This window comes from Pristiophorus japonicus, chromosome 13 (genome assembly GCF_044704955.1).
Source record: "Pristiophorus japonicus isolate sPriJap1 chromosome 13, sPriJap1.hap1, whole genome shotgun sequence".
Taxonomy (NCBI): domain Eukaryota; kingdom Metazoa; phylum Chordata; class Chondrichthyes; family Pristiophoridae; genus Pristiophorus; species Pristiophorus japonicus.
Genome location: NC_091989.1, coordinates 93,006,330 through 93,026,850, shown reverse-complemented (window position 1 = coordinate 93,026,850; position 20,521 = coordinate 93,006,330). Strand labels below are relative to the sequence as shown.

Genomic DNA, 20,521 nt, shown 5'->3' with positions numbered 1-20,521 from the left:
CCACCCTCCAGCCAAAGCGGATTTGTCCCATTAGCCTTCATCTCTTGTCTTCTCAGAGCTTCGATTCGTTCTGGCAGCTTTCTAGCCTCAGGGAAATTAGTTGATGTTCTTCTGACGTTCTTCTATCAAGCTGACACATGGTTTGGAGTGCTGAGAGCTGGACAAATGGCCATTATGAAAGTCTGAGTGATGCATAGGTTTGCTATAGGAATGTATCAGCCAGTGGCTCAGTGGCTCTTGTCTCTGAGTCAGAAGGTTGTGGGTTCATATCCTGCTCCAGAGACTGGAGAACAGAATCTAGGCTGACACTCCAGTGCATTACTGATGGCAGCGACACTGTCGGAGGTGCCATCTTTCAGATGAGATGTTAAAAGCAAGGCCCTGTCTACCCCCTCAGGTGGATGTAAAACATCCCTTTGCACTATTTTGTAAAAGGACAGGGGAGTTCTACCGGTACCCTAGAAACATAGAAACATAGTTGGCTGATCATGCAACTTCAGTACCCCATTCTTGCTTTCTCTCCATACCCCTTGATCACTTTAGCCGTAAGAGCCACATCTAACTCCCGTTTGAATATATCTAACAAATTGGTCTCAACAACTTTCTGCGGTAGAGAATTCCACAGGTTCACAACTCTGAGAGAAGAAGTTTCTCCTCATCTCGGCACTAAATAGCTTACCCCTTATCCTTAGACTGTGACCCCTGGTTCTGGACTTCCCCAACATCAGGAACATTCTTCCTGCATCTAACCTGTCCAGTCCCATCAGAATGTTATATGTTTCTATGAGATCCCCTCTCATTCTTCTAAATTCCATTGAATATAAGCCTAGTCGATCCAGTCTTTCTTCATATGTCAGTCCTGCCATCCCGGGAATCAGTCTGGACTCCCTCAATAGCAAGAATATCCTTCCTCAGATAAGGAGATCAAAACTGTACACAATATTCAAGGTGTGGCCTTACCAAGGCCCTTTACAACTACAGTAAGACTTCCCTGCTCCTATACTCAAATCCTCTCGCTATGAAGGCCAACATGCCATTTGCCGCCTTCGCCGCCTGCTGTACCTGCATGCCAACTTTCAATAACTGATGTACCATGATACCCAGGTCTCATTGCACCTCCCCTTTTCCTAATCTGTCACCATTCAGATAATATTCTGCCACCAAAGTGAATAATCTCACATTTATCTACATTATACTGTATCTGCCATGCATTTGCCCACTCACCTAACCTGTCCAAGTCACCCTGCAGCCTCTTAGCATCCTCCTCTCCTCAACCAACATCACTCAAACACATGTTCTGGTCATTATCACATTGTGGGAGTTTGCTGTGTGCTAATTGGTTGCCGCGTTTTCCTACATTGCAACAGTGACTGCACTTCAAAAGTACTTCATTGGCTGTAAAGCATTTTGGCACGTCTTGAGGTCATGAAAGGCTCTATATATCAACAAACGAGTCAGTATTGTGGTGGGATATAAATCTCTTTCAGTTTCTGAATAGCAGCACATTGAGTGACCCAAATAACAGACTAAAGAACCAATATTTGAAGAATGTTACCATGGTCTCTGCACCAAACTGAAGCCACTTTAGACGTATTCTAGAGTTAAACAGGGAGATTCAACAAACAGCCATCTGTTTTGCACCTGTAAAATGGGCGGGCAGGAGCTGCAAACCCAGGAGGGCCGGCGTAACCTCTGCCACCCCATTGACGTGCGAAGCTGCCTCAGGCCATATTGAGGCGGGCTTGTCAATGGGCGAGCATCGTGCCTGCCTGAAATGGGGGTAGCGCTGCTTTACTCTGAAAATCAATGACCCATGCCGGTCTCCGACACCCTTGAGACATTCAAGCATAAATGGATGGGGCTTGCACTGCAAGCTCGGCCAACTTGTACCAGGTCCTGAGCGGCTTAACCACCAGCACTTAAACGGACCTCTGGAGGCTGCCCACACAAATGGCCGCAACACCTTTTCATGGAGCCAGAAGGAGTCAGAGTGCTCCCCCTAGCTCCAGAAAAACACCCGGCCTGAATTCTCGCCCCACTGCCCCCCCCCCCCCCCCCCCCCCCGCCACACCTTGGCTACGTCTCCCCTTCCCCCTCACCCCCGCCAGTATACATCAGGCCCCCGACTAGTGAGCTGCATCCATCCCAGTGAGGCCCAATGACGGGGTTTGACCGGCAAGGACTGGCGCGTGCCACAATTGCTCCGCCGACTTACTGCCTGTTTTTGGACGCGCGTGTCATATTTCTCCCCTGAAATGCCCAATTTGCAGCACCCTCCAGGCCACATGGGTCCTGGTAATCAGGCCCTCGAGGTCTTGGCAACTCGGCCCAATTCGCTTCTTTATTTCTTACTGGCTGGTTTGTCCTGTTTGAATTTTGCGGGTCTGGAGATTTTGGAAAGGGTTGCTTTTAGCGTGTTACTTCAATGAGTTTAGAAGAATGAGAGGTGATCTCATTGAAATATACAAAATTCTTACAGGGTTTGACAGGGAAGATGCAGGGAGGATGTTTCCTCTGGCTGGGTAGTCTAGAACCAGGGGTCAATGTCTCCGAATAAGGGGTCGGCCGTTTAGGACTGAGATGAGGAGAAATTTCTTTTCTCAGTATCTTTGGAATTATCTATCGCAGAGTGCTGTGGATGCTCAGTCGTTGAGCATATTCACGACAGAGATGAATAGATTTTTGAATACTGTATTAAAGAAATCAAGGGATATGGGGACAATGCAGGAAAGTGCAGTTGAGGTAGAAGATCAGCCATGATCTTATTGAATGGTGGAGCAGGCTCGAGTGGCCGGATGGCCTACTGCTACTCCTAATTCTTATGTTCTTATGTTCATTGGTGGATCAGAATACCAAGATCTATTAATATCAGCAAATTGAGAGATAAAGTGGTCTTGAAAGGGTTGCACTGCAAATTCACCAGTGTTAGGGTTGATCCCGGGGTCAGGTTCACCTCTGACCTACTTGAGCGATTCGAATCGCTCCCAAACCCTTGGCTTCTAGACTCTAGGTTTATTTGGGGAGGTGATAAAGTGCAAAGGACAACTGGTTTGATGCAAAAGAACTTTGATTTTATTACAGACAAGAAAATACAATTTCAAACTTATAATCACTCTAATAAAGAACAATACATTACACATTCAAAGGGGGTTACAGTAAAAATTACAGCTCCCACCTCCCAATACCTAATCCTAGCTAGGTTAGACTCCAGGGCAGGCAGGGACTATGCTTACCAATCCTTTTTGGTCAGTTAACGGTAGTTCGCGATTTTGGGGTTCGTTGAATTCTCTAGGTTCTGCTTGCCGTACTTTGAAGGTCGGAGAAGACTTATTACTACGCAATCTTCAGTTGGGTTGAGTCCGCTGATGCGGTAAGGCACGTTTTGCATCTATGGGGTAAGTACCCCGTTTCCTTCATTAGAAATAGGTTCAAAGTCTCTTTAGGTAATGTTTTCACCTATTGGTAATCAGGACTTAGATTGTAGAGTGGAAATTTTCGATTCTTCGGTTTTTTTCTTTTGGAGTTTTGTTTCGAGTTTGGTTGATCGCGGTGGTTTTTGGTTTGTACCACGTTGGCTGTGATCGATTGCTGCCGCGATGGTGATGTTCTTCCTTCCTTCAGGACTTCAGGACTTCGAGGCTGGAGAAGTTAGTTTACAACTGTCGCGTTGGTTTCTCTCCCTTCTTGCTGACATAAGCATAGTATGGTACTAGGCGTAGTTTGACATACCCTCTGTTAAAACAGGGGGCCATTTATACGGTTTGAGTTGTCCTAATCTTCACGCCAAATCAGTCCAAAATTATTTGTTTAAATTTGGCGGGCCTGACATTTCTTTCTAATATTTTGGCGGGCTCGTTAAAAGTTAATATGTCTCTTCTAAATCTGTTTCCTGATGGAAATATTAGCTTGGTAATCGTAATGTCCTTTAGTGCTTGGTTTTTGCATACAGGCTGTAGCGAGCCCTTTGTTCTTATTCATGTTGCAGATGGCTTTTCTCGGTTTACTTAGATGGCTGGCCATCTCAGAGTCATTGTTATCATGTAAATGCCTCTTGTGGAGAAGGGTTTTCGAGTAACCATTTCTCCAGACAATTTACCTTAGTCCCAACACCCAGACAGTTCCAATAATCAAGTGGACTTCTTTAGTTCCTTAGGCCCGCCCACAGACTTGAATTTGTCTTGTAAAAGTCCAAAATACGATTAAAGTTCGTAGTTTCTTCCATAAGCACTTTAGGATTTCAAACTTTCCAGTAAATAGTCCCAAATTAAATCTCCTTTCCAATGAGCCCAAACACGGGTGTGGGGGGGGGGGTTCCCATGAATTTTGACCTTTCACCAGAATGATACTAGGGAATAGAGGGTTAGATTATGAGGACAGATTTCACAGACTAGGCTTGTATTTTCTTGAATTTAGAAGATTGAGGGGTGATCTGATCGAGGTGTATAAAATGTTTCAAGGATTTAATAGGGTAGATAGAAAGAAACTATTTCCTCAGGTGAGGGAATCAGGAACAAGGGAGCTTTATCTTAAAATTCGAGGTAGGCAATTCAGGAGCGAAATCAGGAAGCACTTCTTCACACAAAGGGTGGTGGAAATCTGGAACTTGCTTCCCCAAAAGGCTGTGGAGGCTGGGGGTCAATTGGAGCTTTGAAGACTATTAATAGACTTTTGTTGGGTGAGGATATCAAGGGATATGAAGCAAAGGGTAAATGAGTTTGAGGTACAGATCAGCCATGATATAATTGAATGGCGGGGCACACTCAGGGGTTTGGATGGCCTACTCCTGTTTCTAATGTTCCTTTATAAATTAAAGGGAACATGATTGAAGCTGTATACATGTCACTGGGGCCTCTATGCAGTACATGAAGGGTATAGCTTGGATTTTCCCTGATCTAGAGGCCATACATTAATCCAGAAACATTGCCAGCATCAGAGCTGTCACTCAGTAAAGTATCGTGGTCAATGTGTGAAGGTTTGCATTACATCCGCTAGAAGTGTGCAAAAAACACCCATCAGCATGATGTTAGATTTTTGCCCTTCCAAATTTGGTTAAGAGTTATTTTTCCTGTCTTGTATCGGTGCCAACACTACATAAGTTTGGTGACAATGCTGAACGTAGCTGTTACCATCAGTACTGCAGCAGACCTTTGTGTCCTCTGTACACCTCCAGCCATTTCTGTTAACCTCTCTGGTCATAAATACTCAGACTCCCAGTTCCGCCTCCACGATATCTTCCCAGGCAATTTCACAACCATAATTCTAATACGTTCTGCCCATGTCAACCTGCTTCCCTTGATCCGCTGTGTCACTGTTGATTAACATATCCTCTCATATGTTCTCCTTTTATTCTGTGTGTTTCCTGGGCTCCAATTTATCTCAGCCATCTATCACTACATGCTGACAACATCTGTTGGTATTGTCTCTGTGTGATTTTTAGTTTTTAACCACAGTGGCTCCAAGCGCAGTGAATGATAACTCTTAATAGACTGATATTTTAGACACAACACAAGCATACGGGTCAGGAAGGCTCCTCCTCCAGAGAACATAAGAATTAGGAGCAGGAGTGAGCCATTCGGTCCCTCGAGCCTGCTCCGCCATTCAATAAGATCATGGCTGATCTTCTACCTCAACTCCACTTTCCTGCACTATCCCCATATCCCTTCGTTCCTTAATATTCAAAAATCTATCGATCTCTGTCTTGAATATACTGAAAGACTGAGCCTCCTCAGCCCTCTGGGGTAGAGAATTCCAAAGATTCACCACCCTCCAAGTGAAGAACTTTCTCCTCATCTCAGTCCTAAATGACCGACTCCTTATTCTGAGACTGCGACCCCTGGTTCTAGACTCCCCAGCCCCAGGAAACATCCTCCCTGCATCTACCCTGTCAAGCCCTGTAAGAATTTTGTATGTTTCAATATCACCTCTCATTTTTCTAAACTCTAGAGAATATTGACCTAGTCTACTCAACCTCTCCTCATAGGACAATCCTCCCCATCGCAGAAATCTTTCGTGAACCTTTGTTGCACTACCTCTATGGCAGGTACAGGTGCCGTTCCGGATTCCGGGCTTTTCCGGACTTTCGATTTGTTTCTGACATCACGAATCTGGAAACACCCGAGCCCAGGTAAGGAGATCAAAACTGTATACAATACTCCAGGTATGGTCTCACCAGGGCCCTGTATAATTGCAGTAAGATGTCTTTACTCTTATACTCAAATCCTCAAGGCCAAAGGTGAAAGAGCTGAAAGCCTGCTGGAAAATCTTGATGGCCCCACCTATAATCCTGAAAGGTTGTTCTCTGCATCTTGTCTTGTTGACTGAACTGTAGATTCTTGAGTGAAACAGCCCGTTGTCTGAATTTGGCAACGTGGATTGTCGAATGGGGATTTTTAGTCACCCCAGTTGCATCACCGGAACTAGAAGAGTTAGGTTGGTTAAAATATAATCAGCATAACTTGTCAATGTTGAGGACCAGTGAGACTGAAACATCTGCTGGAGATTTTTTAGTTTAGAAAGGAGATGCAAGTATAAAATTGGTCTAAGTTTGTGTTCAGTGTAGCTTCAAAAGGTTATTATCCATGTAGAGTCCGTCATACCCCAAGCCCATTTGAGTTAAAGACCTTCCTTGCATTTCTGGTTTGGGCTCCACCTTTTTTCCAATGGTTATTTTCTTTGGGTCACGAGACAGAAACGTCATGGACCCCGTGAAAAAGTATACTCATGAGAGTTAGGTGCTTTCTTTCCTCCCATTGTTTACTTAGAATGCTTCACAACCAATGAAGAACTTTCTGAAGTGTAGTCACTGTTGTAATGTGGGAAATGCGGCAGCCAATTTTTACACAGCAAGCTCCCACAAACAGCAATAAGATAACATAGAAAATAGGTGCAGGAGTAGGCCATTCGGCCCTTCAAGCCTGCACCACCATTCAATAAGATCATGGCTGATAATTCCCTCAGTACCCCTTTCCTGCTTTCTCTCCATACCCCTTGATCCCCTTAGCCATAACGGCCATATCTAACTCCCTCTTGAATATATCCAATGAACTGGCATCAACAACTCTCTGCGGCAGGGAATTCCATAGGTTAACAACTCTCTGAGTGAAGAAGTTTCTCCTCATCTCAGTCCTAAATGGCCGACCCCTTATCCTAAGACTATGTCCTCTAGTTCTGGACTCCCCAATATCGGGAACATTCTTCCCGCATCAAACCTGTCCAGTCCCGTCAGAATCTTATACGTATCTATGAGATCCCCTCTCATCCTTCTAAACTCCAGTGAATAAAGGCCCAGTTGATCCAGTCTCTCCTTATACGACAGTCCAGCCATCCCTGGAATCAGTCTGGTGAACCTTCGCTGCACTTCCTCAATAGCAAGAACGTCCTTCCTCAGATTAGGAAACCAAAACTGTACACAATATTCCAGGTGAGGCCTCACTAAGGCCCTGTACAACTGCATTAAGACCTCCCTGCTCCTATACTCAAATCCCCTAGCTATGAAGGCCAACATACCATTTGCCTTCTTCACCGCCTGATGTACCTGCATGCCCACTTTCAGTGACTAATGAACCATGACACCCAGGTCTCGTTGCACCTCCCCTTTTCCTAATCTGCCGCCATCCAGATAATATTCTGTCTTCGCGTTTTTGCCCCCAAAATGGATAACCTCACATTTATCCACATTATACTGCATCTGCCATGCATTTGCCCACTCACCTAACCTGTCCAAGTCACCTTGCAGCCTCTTAGCTTCCTCCTCACAGCTCACACCGCCACCCAATTTAGTGTCATCCGCAAACTTGGAGATATTACACTCAATTCCGACATCTAAATCATTAATGTATATTGTAAAGAGCTGGGGTCCCAGCACTGAGCCCTGCGGCACTCCACTAGTCACTGCCTGCCATTCTGAAAAGGACCCGTTTATCCCGACTTTCTGCTTCCTGTCTGCCAACCAGTTCTCTATCCACGTCAGTACATTACCCCCAATACCACATGCTTAGATTTTGCACACCAATCACTTGTGCGGGACCTTGTCAAAAGCTTTTTGAAAGTCCAAATACACCACATCCACTGGTTCTCCCTTGTCCACTCTGCTAGTTACATCCTCAAAAAATTCCAGAAGATTCGTCAAGCATGATTTCCCTTTCATAAATCCATGCTGACTTGGTCCGATCCTGTCACTGCTTTCCAAATGCACTGCTATTTCATCCTTAATGATTGATTCCAACATTTTCCCCACTACTGATGTCAGGCTAACCGGTCTATAATTACCCATTTTCTCTCCCTCCTTTTTAAAAAAATGGTGTTACATTAGCTACCCTCCAGTCCATAGGAACTGATCCAGAGTCAATAGACTGTTGGAAAATGATCACCAATGCATCCACTATTTCTTGGGCCACTTCCTTAAGTACTCTGGGATGCAGACTATCAGGCCCCAGGGATTTATCAGCCTTCAATCCCATCGATTTCCCTAACACAATTTCCCACCTAATAAGGATATCCTTCAGTGCCTCCTTCTCACTGGACCTACTGTCCCCTAGTACAATCGGAAGGTTATTTGTGTTTTCCTTTGTGAAGACAGAACCAAAGTATTTGTTCAATTGGTCTGCTATTTCTTTGTTCCCCATTATAAATTCACCTGAATCCGACTGCAAGGGACCTACGTTTGTCTTCATTAATCTTTTTCTCTTCACATATTTATAGAAGCTTTTGCAATCAGTTTTTATGTTCCCAGCAAGCTTCCTCTCGTACTCTATTTTCCCCCTCCTTAATTAAACCCTTTGTCTTCCTCTGTTGAATTCTAAATTTCTCCCAGCCCTCAGGTTTGTTGCTTTTTCTAGCCAATTTATATGCCTCTTCACTGGCTTTAACACTATCCTTAATTTCTCTTGTTAGCCACCTTCCCCGTTTTATTTTTACTCCAGACAGGGATGTACAATTGCTGAAGTTCATCCATGTGATCTTTAAATGTTTGTCATTGCTTATCCACTGTCAACCCTTTAAGTATCCTGTGCCAGTCTATTCTAGCCAATTCACACCTCATACCGTCGAAGTTACCTTTCCTTAATTTCAGGACGCTAGTGTCCGAATTAACTGTGTCACTCTCCATCTTAATAAAGATTTCTACCATATTATGGTCACTCTTCCCCAAGCGGCCTCGCACAACAAGATTGCTAATTAGTCCCTTCTCATTGCACATCACCCAGTCTAGGATGGCCAGCTCTCTAGTTTGTTCCTCGATATATTGGTCTAGAAAACCATCCCTAATACATTCCAGGAAATCCTCCTCCACCGCATTGCTACGAATTTGGTTAGCCTAATCAATATATCGATTAAAGTCGCTGATGATAACTGCTGCACCTTTATTGTACACATCCCTTATTTCTTGTTTGATGCTCCACTACTACTGTTTGGTGGTCTGTACCCAACTCCCACTAGCGTTTTCTGCCCGTTGGAATTCCGCAGCTCCACCCATACCGATTCCACATCATCCAAGCTAATGTCCCTCCTTACTATTGCATTAATTTCCTCTTTAATCATCAATGCCACCCTACCTCCTTTTCTTTTCTGCCTATCCTTCCTAAATGCTGAATACCCTTTGATGTTGAGTTCCCAGCCTTGGTCACCCTGGAGCCATGTCTCCGTAATGCCAATTACATCATACCCGTTAACTGCTATCTGCGCAGTTAATTCGTCCACCTTATTCCGAATACTCCTTGCATTGAGGCACAGAGCTTTCAGGCTTGTCTTTTTAACACACTTTGCCCCTTTAGAATTTTGCTGTAATGTGGCCCTTTTTGTTTTTTGCCTTGGGTTTCTCTGCCCTCCACTTTTACTATTCTCCTTTCTATCTTTTGCTTCTGACTCCATTTTATTTCCCTCTGTCTCCCTGCATAGGTTCCCATCCCCCTGCCATATTAGTTTAACTCCTCCCCAACAGCACTAGCAAACACTCCCCCGAGGATATTGGTTCCGGTCCTGCCCAGGTGCAGACCGTCCGGTTTGTACTGGTCCCACCTCCCTCAGAACCGGTTCCAATGGCCCAGGAATTTGAATCTCTCCCTTCTGCACCACTGCTCAAGCCACGTATTCATCTGAGCATAACAACCAGATAATCTGTTTTGGTGATGATGGTTGCGGGATAAATATTGGCCAGTACGCCAGGGAGAAGACCCCTGCTCTTCTTCGCAATGGGGCCGTGGGATCTTTTACATCCACCTGAGAGAGCAGGCGGGGCCTTGGTTTAACGTCTCATCTCAAAGATGGCACCTCTGACAGTGGAGCACTCCCTCAGCACTGCACTGGGAGTGTCAGCCTAGATTTTGTTCCCCAATCTATGGAGGTGGGACTTGAAATCACAACCTTCTGATTCAGAGGCGAGAGCACTACTCACTGAGCCATGCCAACCAGCAGCCAATGAAAGTATAAGTTGGTCCAGTGAAAATGTTTTCTCCAATATTGCGCTCAGAGTGAAGCAGGGCGACATCTCAACTGATTTGTCTGTTAGCATATTTATATATTAACCAGCTTCTACTAAATTGCTAAACTTTTTAGAAAAGACAACAATATGCAGTGTGTCCCCTACAGGGACCCATAACTTGTTTTTAGTCAGCATGATTAGCTTCCGCTCCGCTTGCAGTCTGCTGATCCCAAGTACTGCTGGTCGGGAACAAATTTGCTGGTAATAGCTATAACTGCAAGCGAAAATGTGCTTGCCTATGAATAAAATTAAATTGGAGCTCCGTCACAGGAGCTGAAAGTGCAATTTGTGGGCAGCAGGCACGGAGCGGCAGCCTCCAACACATTTCTTTTCTTTTCCAAATTGTGAGATTTTCTGTAACTTTTCAATATCAATTTTCCAATAGCCTGCTCAGCATTATGTGACAAAGCAGCTTGTGTGCTTTTCGCCTAAATTGAAATTCTAGCTGCCAGTAAATAGATTACTGCAGTAAAATTTAAATAACTTTTTAAAAAGGACATGCAAAAAAATGAAAGACTTCCTTCCATGTGCAAGGACAATGCATTTTATCTCTCTTTAATCAGTTTCGCTGAGGCCCACAGAACAGCTATAGCAAGAATGGGACTGCAAATTTGGCTTCAGTTTACATATGTCTATGATTTTAATTTACCTCAAGGTCACTTTACTGGACTTTGAATATTCTGAGATCTCTGCAGACTTGTCACTCCGGTAGCCTGTCAGTGTGCGTGTAAAACTGGTCTCAATACAGAACAAAATAACTACCCTCCCTCCTCGCGGTCATCACCCCTCTTCGCCCCTCCCTTTCGGAAGTCGCTTGTTGGATTATGGTTCATACAGCCTCAGCAGCCCTTTGGTATTCCATCCGAGTGGGTACTGTTTACATTTAAATTGTCAGCTGTGACTCAGTGGGCAGCACTCTCGCCTCTGAGTCAGAAGATTGTGGGTTCAAGTCCCACTCCAGAGACTTGAGCACAAAATCTAGGCTGGCACCTCAGTACATTACTGAAGAAGTGCCCTCCTTCAGATAAGCTGTTAAACCGAGGCCCCGACTGCCCTCTGAGGTGCACATGAAAGATCCCATGGCACTATTTCAAAGAAGAACAGCGGAGTTCCTGGCCAATATTTATCCCTCAACCATAATCACTAAGACAGATATTGGGGGCCAAAAATTCAGTACCGCTGGAAAGCTGGTGCTCCCCCCACCTTTTATGAGCCGAAATTTTTTCTTTGCTGGGCCACCCCTTATTCAGCTCCAAAAGTGAAAAAAATAGGTTCCAGCGCTAAGGATCTCTTCCAAAGTGGATTTTTCAGCGGTGTGGCTGTCTTAATTTGAGCGTTATCACCACTGAGAAATTCAGCATGCAGGTAAGGGTTTCTAATGAGTCAGCTGCTCCCTGGCCTTTTTAAAGGTCAAGGTTTGCAGCAAGGCCCTGAGGGGGGAAGGAGTTTGTAAGGATGGCTGGTGTAAGGGGTGCAAGGAGAGCCAGAAGGTTCACTGATATGGAACTGGAGACACTGATGGACGGTGTGGAGGACAGAAGAAGAATACTGTTTCTTGACGTGGGGAGACCTGGCAGACAGGCAGTACATAATGCATGGAGAGAGATTGCAGGGGAGGTGTCAGGAGGGTGCTGGCCAGTCTGCACCGGCCCTTCCAGGCCCAGAGGTGTTCCAGGGCATCCTAGAAAGACGGCTGTAGGTCCCAGACAACAACCATAGCAGCCTTCCCGGACCCATGATGCAATCATAGGGATGACAGTTAGGTGAAGTGTTACGGTAGTCACACGTAACAGGTGTTATAGTGAGATGCACAGGGGTAAAAAATGATTACAGTATTATTTTGTTCTTTACGGTCTGTTTTTGCAGTGATTTGGATAATTTACTAAATCTTTCATTTTGGCACAAATATCTGGCCAGGTGTTTCATTTGGGAGTGGGCAATTCTGCGTTAAGGCACTCAATGCGATGGCCGAGGAAAGTGGGAGCTGAAGGGTCATGTGTGGATGAGATTATCTGAAGCGAGCAGCTTTGAGACGCAGCTGCTCCTCCCTTCCAGGGTTGCGATGGGGACGACGCCTCCTAGCTCTGGGGCGATGGGGATTCTCCTCCTCCTCCTGTCACGACTCCTCCTCCTCAGGTGGTACTGCTGGCTCGACCTCCAGCGACTGTCCCCTCATGATGGCCAGGTTGTGCAGCATGTAGCAGACCACGACGATTATGGAGACCCGCTGAGGAGAGTACTGCAAGGTGCCACCAGAGCCTCTGCTTAAGGATGCCTATGCACTGCTCGATGATACACCTGGTGGCACAATGAGCATTGTTGTATGCATGCTCTGGCGCTGTCCTGAGGTTCCGCAGTGGAGTGAGCAGCTAAGTGGACAGGGGATAACCCTTGTACCCAAGCAGCTAATCGCAATCCTGCTTCGGGCCGGTGAAGACGGGGGGCACACTGGTCTGGTGCAGAATGAACGAATCATGGCTGCTGCCTGGGTACTTAACATCAACTGCCAGGATCCAACGCTGGTGATCACACACGAGCTGCACGTTCAGAGAATGGAAGCCTTTCAGCCCAACGTGTGTGCAGTCAATGGCACCCTGCATCCACGGGAAGCCTGCAATTCGGGCAAATCCGGCCTGCCGCTCCACCTGTTTGTCCCTTGTCATCGAGAAGGAGACGTACTTGACCCTTCTTCTGTACAGTGCATCTGTGACCTGCCGGATGCGCCGGTATGCCGAGAATTGTGAGATGTTGCCAATATCTGCAGTGGTAAACTGGAAAGACCCTTGGCGTAAAAATTCAAGGCGATGGTGACCTTGGTCTCCACGGTGAGGGCAGCCCTGAGGCATGTTTGAGGCTGCAAATCTTCTCGCAGGACAGTGCAGAGCTCCCTGAGTACCTCCGTCCGAAATCGTAGCCTTCGCTGGCATTGCTCATCACAACTGGCAGAAGGAGAACTGAGGTCTGTAGACCCTTTGAGGGTATGGCCTCCTTCCCCCACATCTGCGTTGGCCACCTGCCCTGGCAGCTGCCTGCTGGTCCTCCTCATTATCGGGCCCCTCTGGAGGCTCTTGCTGGAAAGGCTCCTGTCCCAGTTTTTGGAGGAGGGTCAGCATCCCTCACCCTCCTCCTGATGCCATCTCCCTCCCGGCCACCCTCTCTAGCTGCAGGTCTGCGCACATCTGCTCGCCCTTCTCTCTGCTGTGCAGCCATGGCTGCTGCCTCCCTTGCCCGCTGCCTCTCTGCACGGTGCTGATGGCGACTCCTTCTCTCCTGCGTGCTGCCCTGCTTCTGAGCAGGTGTACCAGGTGTCGCCCTCTCAACACTCCTCCGATCTTCAGGGTGAACCCTGCCAAGCAGGTTTCTGCAGCCCACAATGAAGTCCACAGGCCTCCACTAAAGAGTCAGACCCGAAAGTCCCCCAAAAGTCTGTGAAAACCTCTGAGCAGTACTCCGCAGGTTTAATGGAGCCAAAACAATTACAAAAACTATTTACCAAAGAAACGGACCCAATCGCGGCAAACCTCCAGTGGTGTCGCGTTTGTGTACCAACTGGAAAACCTCGCAGGGGCGCTGCCTGAAAAAAATCCTCGATTTTTGTACGTGAATATCGCGGGCATGGCCGTTTTTCAGTGGCCCGCCTGCTGATGAGCTCACTGCGCCATTAATCCTTGAGCGAGGCTTCACCCTGCCGATTTTGGTGGATGTGCACACCGCTGAAATGTCCCCCCCGAGCTGAATATGACTCGGGAAGAGGAAAACTGATTTCACCCTACATTCGTTAACCTGATTCAGATTCCCCGCCCACCCCCTCACCCAATGCTCCTAACCTCCACCCCCCTTGCAGTATAATGACTGAGGCATTCCATCTTGATTTTCTTTATGCTCTTTAGGGGCAATGTTCCTTTCTGTTTTTCAAGGACACAATTTATTTTGGTCTCTCAGGATTAACCAGTCATCATCACCTCATTTTCACAGCTCCACCCTTCATCCTTCTTCATCACTTTAAAAAAAAAACAGATTAGCTGGTCATTATCACATTGCTGTTGTGGGATCTTGCTATGCACAACTTAGCTGCTGCGTTTCCAACATTACAACAGTGACTATACGTCAAAAAGTACTTCATTGTTTGTAAAGCACTTTGGGATGTCCTGAGGTCGTGAAAGGCGCTATATAAATGCAAGTTCTTTCTTTCCATCTGTAGATGCTCCTGACTTCAAATGGAGCTCCCACATCTCTTCCATTGCTGAAGTTGACTCCAAGACACTTAAGTTTATCGTTCATGCCAAGCATTGCTTTTCCCCTCAACAATTGGCAACTCTCTCTAAATCCCAATCCTGCCCAAGACTTGAACAGTTCATCCACAGCTGGGAAGGCCCTTCTCTTGGACTGCTGGGCAGAATATAAGAAAAGGCTTATTGTCTGATAGGCAACCTCACCCCTCGGCTCCAAACTATCTCTCGGTTAGAGCCTTTCCAGTCCTGCTCTATTTAACCAACAGTGCTGTGATCATTGTAGCTCTGAACTTTCTCAATCTGCAGGCTCTTTTCCTTTGTCCCACCTCACTGCCTTGAAATCAAGACTCATCACACATTTGGAATCATCACAATGTCTCTTGTCGAACTCATTCTTTCTCGGAACCATAGAACTGGAAGTCCTTACCTCCCTCAGTCTTTTCTCCTCCAATCTTCAGGCTTTGGAAACCCAACCTTGGCATCACTTAATTATTGCGTCAGCTTCTCGTCTACTCTTGTCTGCCTTGTGGTGCCTTGCACACTGAGCCGCGAATCTTCAGCCTGATTTCTAAATTGAATGCATCCGGGAGGCCGCTGAGCGTCTACGTTCTCATCGCCGAGAGCATGCAGAAATCAATTGATTTCTAAATTGAATCCAATCCCGTCCGTTGCCACCATTCACATTTGTTCATCTGCCAATTGATTGTAGCTGAGGAGTGACTGGGTTTGGCAAACAACAGCTACCTTTGGGCTGGATTTTCCCTACGTTGCCGCCTCTGTTTGGTAATGGCGGCGGGAATGGTTTCCGGGCAGGCGGCCAGCTCCCTGTGCCCTGCCGAATTTTGCGGGGGGCGCAGAGCAGCACTGCCTGGGAGTGTCGAGCCGTTGGTTTCCACGGCACGGTGAAATTTGTTGTGCACTGACCCTGTAGTGCCCCGTAGCGTGCCGTGGTGGGACCACCTGGTCAGAGCTGTCCTGACAGCGGTGAGTGATGGAATTGGTGAATTAAGTCAGTTTGGTTGGGTTTTTTTGTGTTAATTTTACGATGTAGCTTATTGTAGAGTGTTTAAGGTATTGGGAATGTTTATTGTGTCTTTAGCTGTGATTCTTTTTTGCCACCTAACTGGCCTTGGAACCCCTCAGGGCGCTCCAAGGCCAGTTAATTAGCAGCGGAATTTGCAGTTGCTCAGCCGGCTTAGCGCCCTAAAAGAGTTGTGCAACACCTTCCTTAGCGCTCCGCCCCACATTCAGGGCCCAGCTGATGAATTTTGCTGACTGAGGTGCAAACTGTTCCCGGGCGAAGATTTACCGCCCCGCCGCCATTACCGCCCTAAATGAATGACTCCCAAAGCAAGCGCTCTACTCGAAACTCCTTCACTGCAAACGAGCCAAAGGTGGGCAGAGGAAACATTACAAGGACACCCTCAAAGCCTCCCTGATAAAGTGCAACATCCCCACTGACACCTGGGAGTCCCTGGCTAAAGACCGCCCTAAGTGGAGGAAGTGCATCCAGGAGGGCGCTGAGCGCCTCGAGTCTCATCGCCGAGAGCATGCAGAAATCAAGCGCAGACAGCAGAAAGAGTGTGCGGCAAACAAGTCGCACCCACCCCTTCCCTCAACGACTATCTGTCCCACCTGTGACAGACTGTGGTTCTCGTATTGGACTGTTCAGCCACCTAAGGATTCGTATTAAGAGTGGAAGCAAGTCTTCCCCGATTCCGAGGGACTGCCTATGATGACGATGAAAATGAGCAGAACCGAAAACCCAGCCCAACTGTGTTTTAATTTGAACCTGTCCAGGGCAGCGGGACAGCAATGATGCTGCTCGGGTTAGCTGTTGGTCTGTGCTTCCCAAAGAGACCTGCTGGAAAAAGTCTCCACCAGCCATTCACTGGAAAATATAGCAAACCTTCAATCTGGGTCCTCCACGGCAGCCAGTCTCTCTTGTCCTCTGCTTCCTCACTCACATACCGAACACTAAAAGCTCTTTGTCGTTCTCAGGAAACCGATTTTCTGCTTTGCAGCTACATTGGTCACGAACAAAAGAATTATACCTCTTTCTGTGATCTGTGTCTTTTTCCTTTCTCTCTCTCTCTGCCTCTCACACACTTTCTCATCTTATTTTCACATTTGTCTCAGATTTGTCACTCGTTCTGTCTCTTATCTTTCTTTTACATTTTTCTCATTCTGTCTCAACTCTTTTATATATTTTTATATATATATATATATATATATATATAGATATGTCCCAGTCTGTATACTTGTTAATCACTGGCCCTGATTTCCAAGCAGCGGTGAGGGGGGAGTTCCAGTCGGGAACCCAGAAGTCTGTGTTTCCCTGCGTGTTTTTTTTTCAATTGGATCCCTGCCCGGAAGCAGCCTGTCGGGTGGGGAATTTTGCAGAAGAGGTCACGGGTAGCTATCCTGCTGTTGAGATAGAGATTGCAAAGGTGGGGGGTGTGGTGCAGCGTGACGTGTAGGGTCGGGGAAGGGGCCAAAGACAGATTGGGGGCAGAGATGGGGGCCTGGGTGATTGCAGGGGGGGGTCCGATCGTTGGGGAGGGGGGTGGAGGGGTGATCATGGGAGGGGGTCAGTTATAGCGGGGATGGGGTAGGCAGGGATTGTGTGGAGGCGGTTGGTGATTACCGGGGGGTGGGGTCGATTGGAGATCATGGGAGGGGGGGGTCAGTGATATCATGGGGGGATTCCGATCACTGGGAGGGAAGCAGGTTAGCTTGATGTGCCTTTGGAAAGCAGTCCTGCTCCTCCAGGCCCACAACCAGTGCTGGAAAGGCACTTACCTCTTCCTCGCAGATGTCCACGGCTCCCTTTAGCTGCCGGGTTTCCCAAGGCCCGGGAAACCCGGCCGGCCAGGGATTAAACCCGGAATAGAGTTAAAATCAGAGGCACGCTACAGCATTAAAATATTTAAATGAGCTCCCCGCCTCCTGGCAGTGGGTTGATTTCACGGTTCCCCCACCCCCACCACCACCACCGCTGTGCCGCTTCCACTAAAACCAGAAATGGGCAGGTTCGAGGTGGGTTGTGTTCAGGTTTGAGATTTATAACATTTTTACATTCCACCCGACCCAAACCCACTGTTTTGGGGAGTTAAAAAACCCTCACTGTCTCCATTTCTCTCACAACATCTTTAACACACGGTGTTGAAAATCAAAGTAAAATGAGGTAAAACATTTGAGAAATAAGCACAGGCGTTTTATGATATTATAAATGATGGAAATCTTGTACAGATTATGTGCCGAGGCATTTTGGATTGTTATGTTCTTTCTGCATTTCGGAAATGAAGCGATGCTTTTTTTGTAGCATGGGGAGAATGTAAATGAAAGTGTTCCGAAGCATTCAATTAGTTGCATATTTAACGGTGCTGAACTGGACAAAGACCACACAATCTATGGCCAAGGACCGAATCTGGCTGTGAGCTCCCATTAGCATTCTTCCCTTATTTTCCTGCTTTTGTGCATAACTTTTACAGTCTCAGCTGTTTACTCTTCCTGTGGTTGGAGTTTTGGAAAAGGCTGCTCCGTGTTTGGTGAATTTAGATCCTTTTTACCACGAACTAGGGAGCAGACTGCACCGGCTGTCTAGGCCCAGGAGACTGAGCCACGGAGGTGGTGGTGTTGGACAGGGAGGCAGCCGAACCTGGCACTTCAACCAGGAGTGATTATTACCTTTGAAGGTCTGCATCTTAATTTGGACCCCAGTTCATCTAACTCTCAGTAGAACCTCATTCCTAGTTCTACCGATGTCATTGGTTCCTACATGGACCACAACAACTAGATCCTCCCCTCCCACTCCAAATTCTTCTCCACCCACAAGGAGATATCCTTAACCCAGGCACCAGGCAGCGACACAGCCTTTGGAACTCCCGGTTGCGGCTACTGAGAACAGTATCTGTCGCCCTGATTATATTGTCCCCTACCGCTACAACATTCCTTTTCACTTTCACTCACCCCACTTGAATGGCCTTCTGTACCACAGTTTGCTCATTCACCCTGCAATATCTGCTCTCATCCAAAGAGGCAGCAAGAACCTCATACCTGTTGAATAAGGGCAAAGGCTGAAGCTCCTCCAGCACTGCACTTGGGATCCCCTTACCTGCCCGAGTTGCAGTCACACCCTCCTGTCCCTGACCACTCACCAGACCTGTACCACTACCTAATGTAAAGGGTGTGACTGCTCCTGAATCATCATCATAGGCAGTCCCTCAGAATCGAGGAAGACTTGCTTCCACTCTTAGCTGCTGTGCAGGCCAATACAAGAACCACAGTCTCTGTCACAGGTGGAACAGACAGTTGTTGAAGGAAAGGGTAGGAGGGGAGAATGGTATGCCGCACGCTCCTTCCGCTGCCTGCGCTTGTTTTCTGCATGCCCTCAGCGACGAGACTCGAGGAGCTCAGCGCCCTCCCGGATGCACTTCCTCCACTTAGGGTGGTTTTTGCCAGGGACTCCCAGGTGTCAGTGGGAATGTCGCACTTTATCAGAAAGCCTTTGAGGGTGTCCTTGTAATGTTTCCGCTGCCCACCTTTGGCTCGTTTGCCGTGAAGGAGTTCCGAATAGAGCGCTAGCTTTGGGAGTCTTGTGTCTGACATGCGAACTATGTGGCCTGCCCAGCAGAGCTGATCAAGTGTGGTCAAGTGTGGATCATAGTATCCAAGTAACTCTCCCTCCCTGATGCCTTGCAATATCTGAACCTCGGACTCCAGCTCAACAGCTCTGAGCTGAAGTTCTTCGAGATGCAGGTACTTACTGCAGGCGTGGTTGCCAACACTTCAAAAATACTTAATTGGCTGGAAAGCATTTGGGATGACCTGAGATTGTGAAAGGCATTATATAAATGCAAGTTCTCTAACCATCTATTATTTAATCAGGTGACACCATTTCTTGTAGGCTAAAAGTATTTTTAAAGATAATGGCTTAAAATCATACAGTCGAGAATTGTCGCACCGAAGATTTTCATGAAAAATACTGCATAATGAAGTCTTAACAAAGAAAGCCTCCATTCCCTCTCTTGGGTCAAATAGAAAGTCCTTCATTTAGATTTCTTTGTGTTTTGTTTCCATTCTGCAGTCAATGGATGCCATAACTAGCATAAATGGCAAAACTCTAGCATCGAATTAGCTGAAGGTTTGGCATTCAGTCTAGCTATGGAAAAAGAACAAATTGCATAACTCAAAGTAGTGTCTTTCTGTGGATGAAAGCATAAGATGATGTTCGCAGAAAGGCTGTCACAGTTGTGAAGAACAGAGGTACAATTACTACTGGAAGATCACACCTATCCGCCATTCAGATGCACAGCCCGCGGTTATATTGACATCTTAAAGGACAGCTACTCTCTAATTATTAATGTGGATAAGCTGAAAATCAGTCCTTTATTACTGTGAATCCTTTCACCAGTACATGTTCTTTTTCTTCTGCAATACACAGTTTTTCTTCTTTTTATATTCAGAAAACTGAATCCTAATGCCCATTCAAAGGTTGAGTAGACAGAATGACATGAGCTTGAAGTTTGCCTTGGGCAGTGGTTCAAAACGGGCAGTATCGTATTGGCAGCCCGTTGTACGCAGCGCCCGATATTCGGCGGCATTGACCGCAGTGGTACTGTCTATCACCCGCTGCTTATAACAGGCCGCCGATCTGACACCGCCCGTTTTCAACCACCGCCCGAGGTTAAGTCGCTTCATCCAGTGATTTGCTGAGCCATATGGACCAGAAAGCCCCAGGTCGGTCGGTTACGAGGGTATCTGTCCCACAAACTGATAATAGAAAAGAAAGAAAGTCTTGCATTTACAC

At 46.8% G+C, this 20,521-nt stretch overlaps 1 protein-coding gene across 1 annotated transcript in view; it reads left to right on the top strand.

The window, feature by feature from the left end:
- The window catches only part of LOC139278706 (RNA-binding Raly-like protein), a 1,090,435-nt gene that overhangs the window by 794,017 nt on the left and 275,897 nt on the right, over window positions 1-20,521 (top strand). The gene's annotated exons all lie outside the window — the stretch shown is intronic.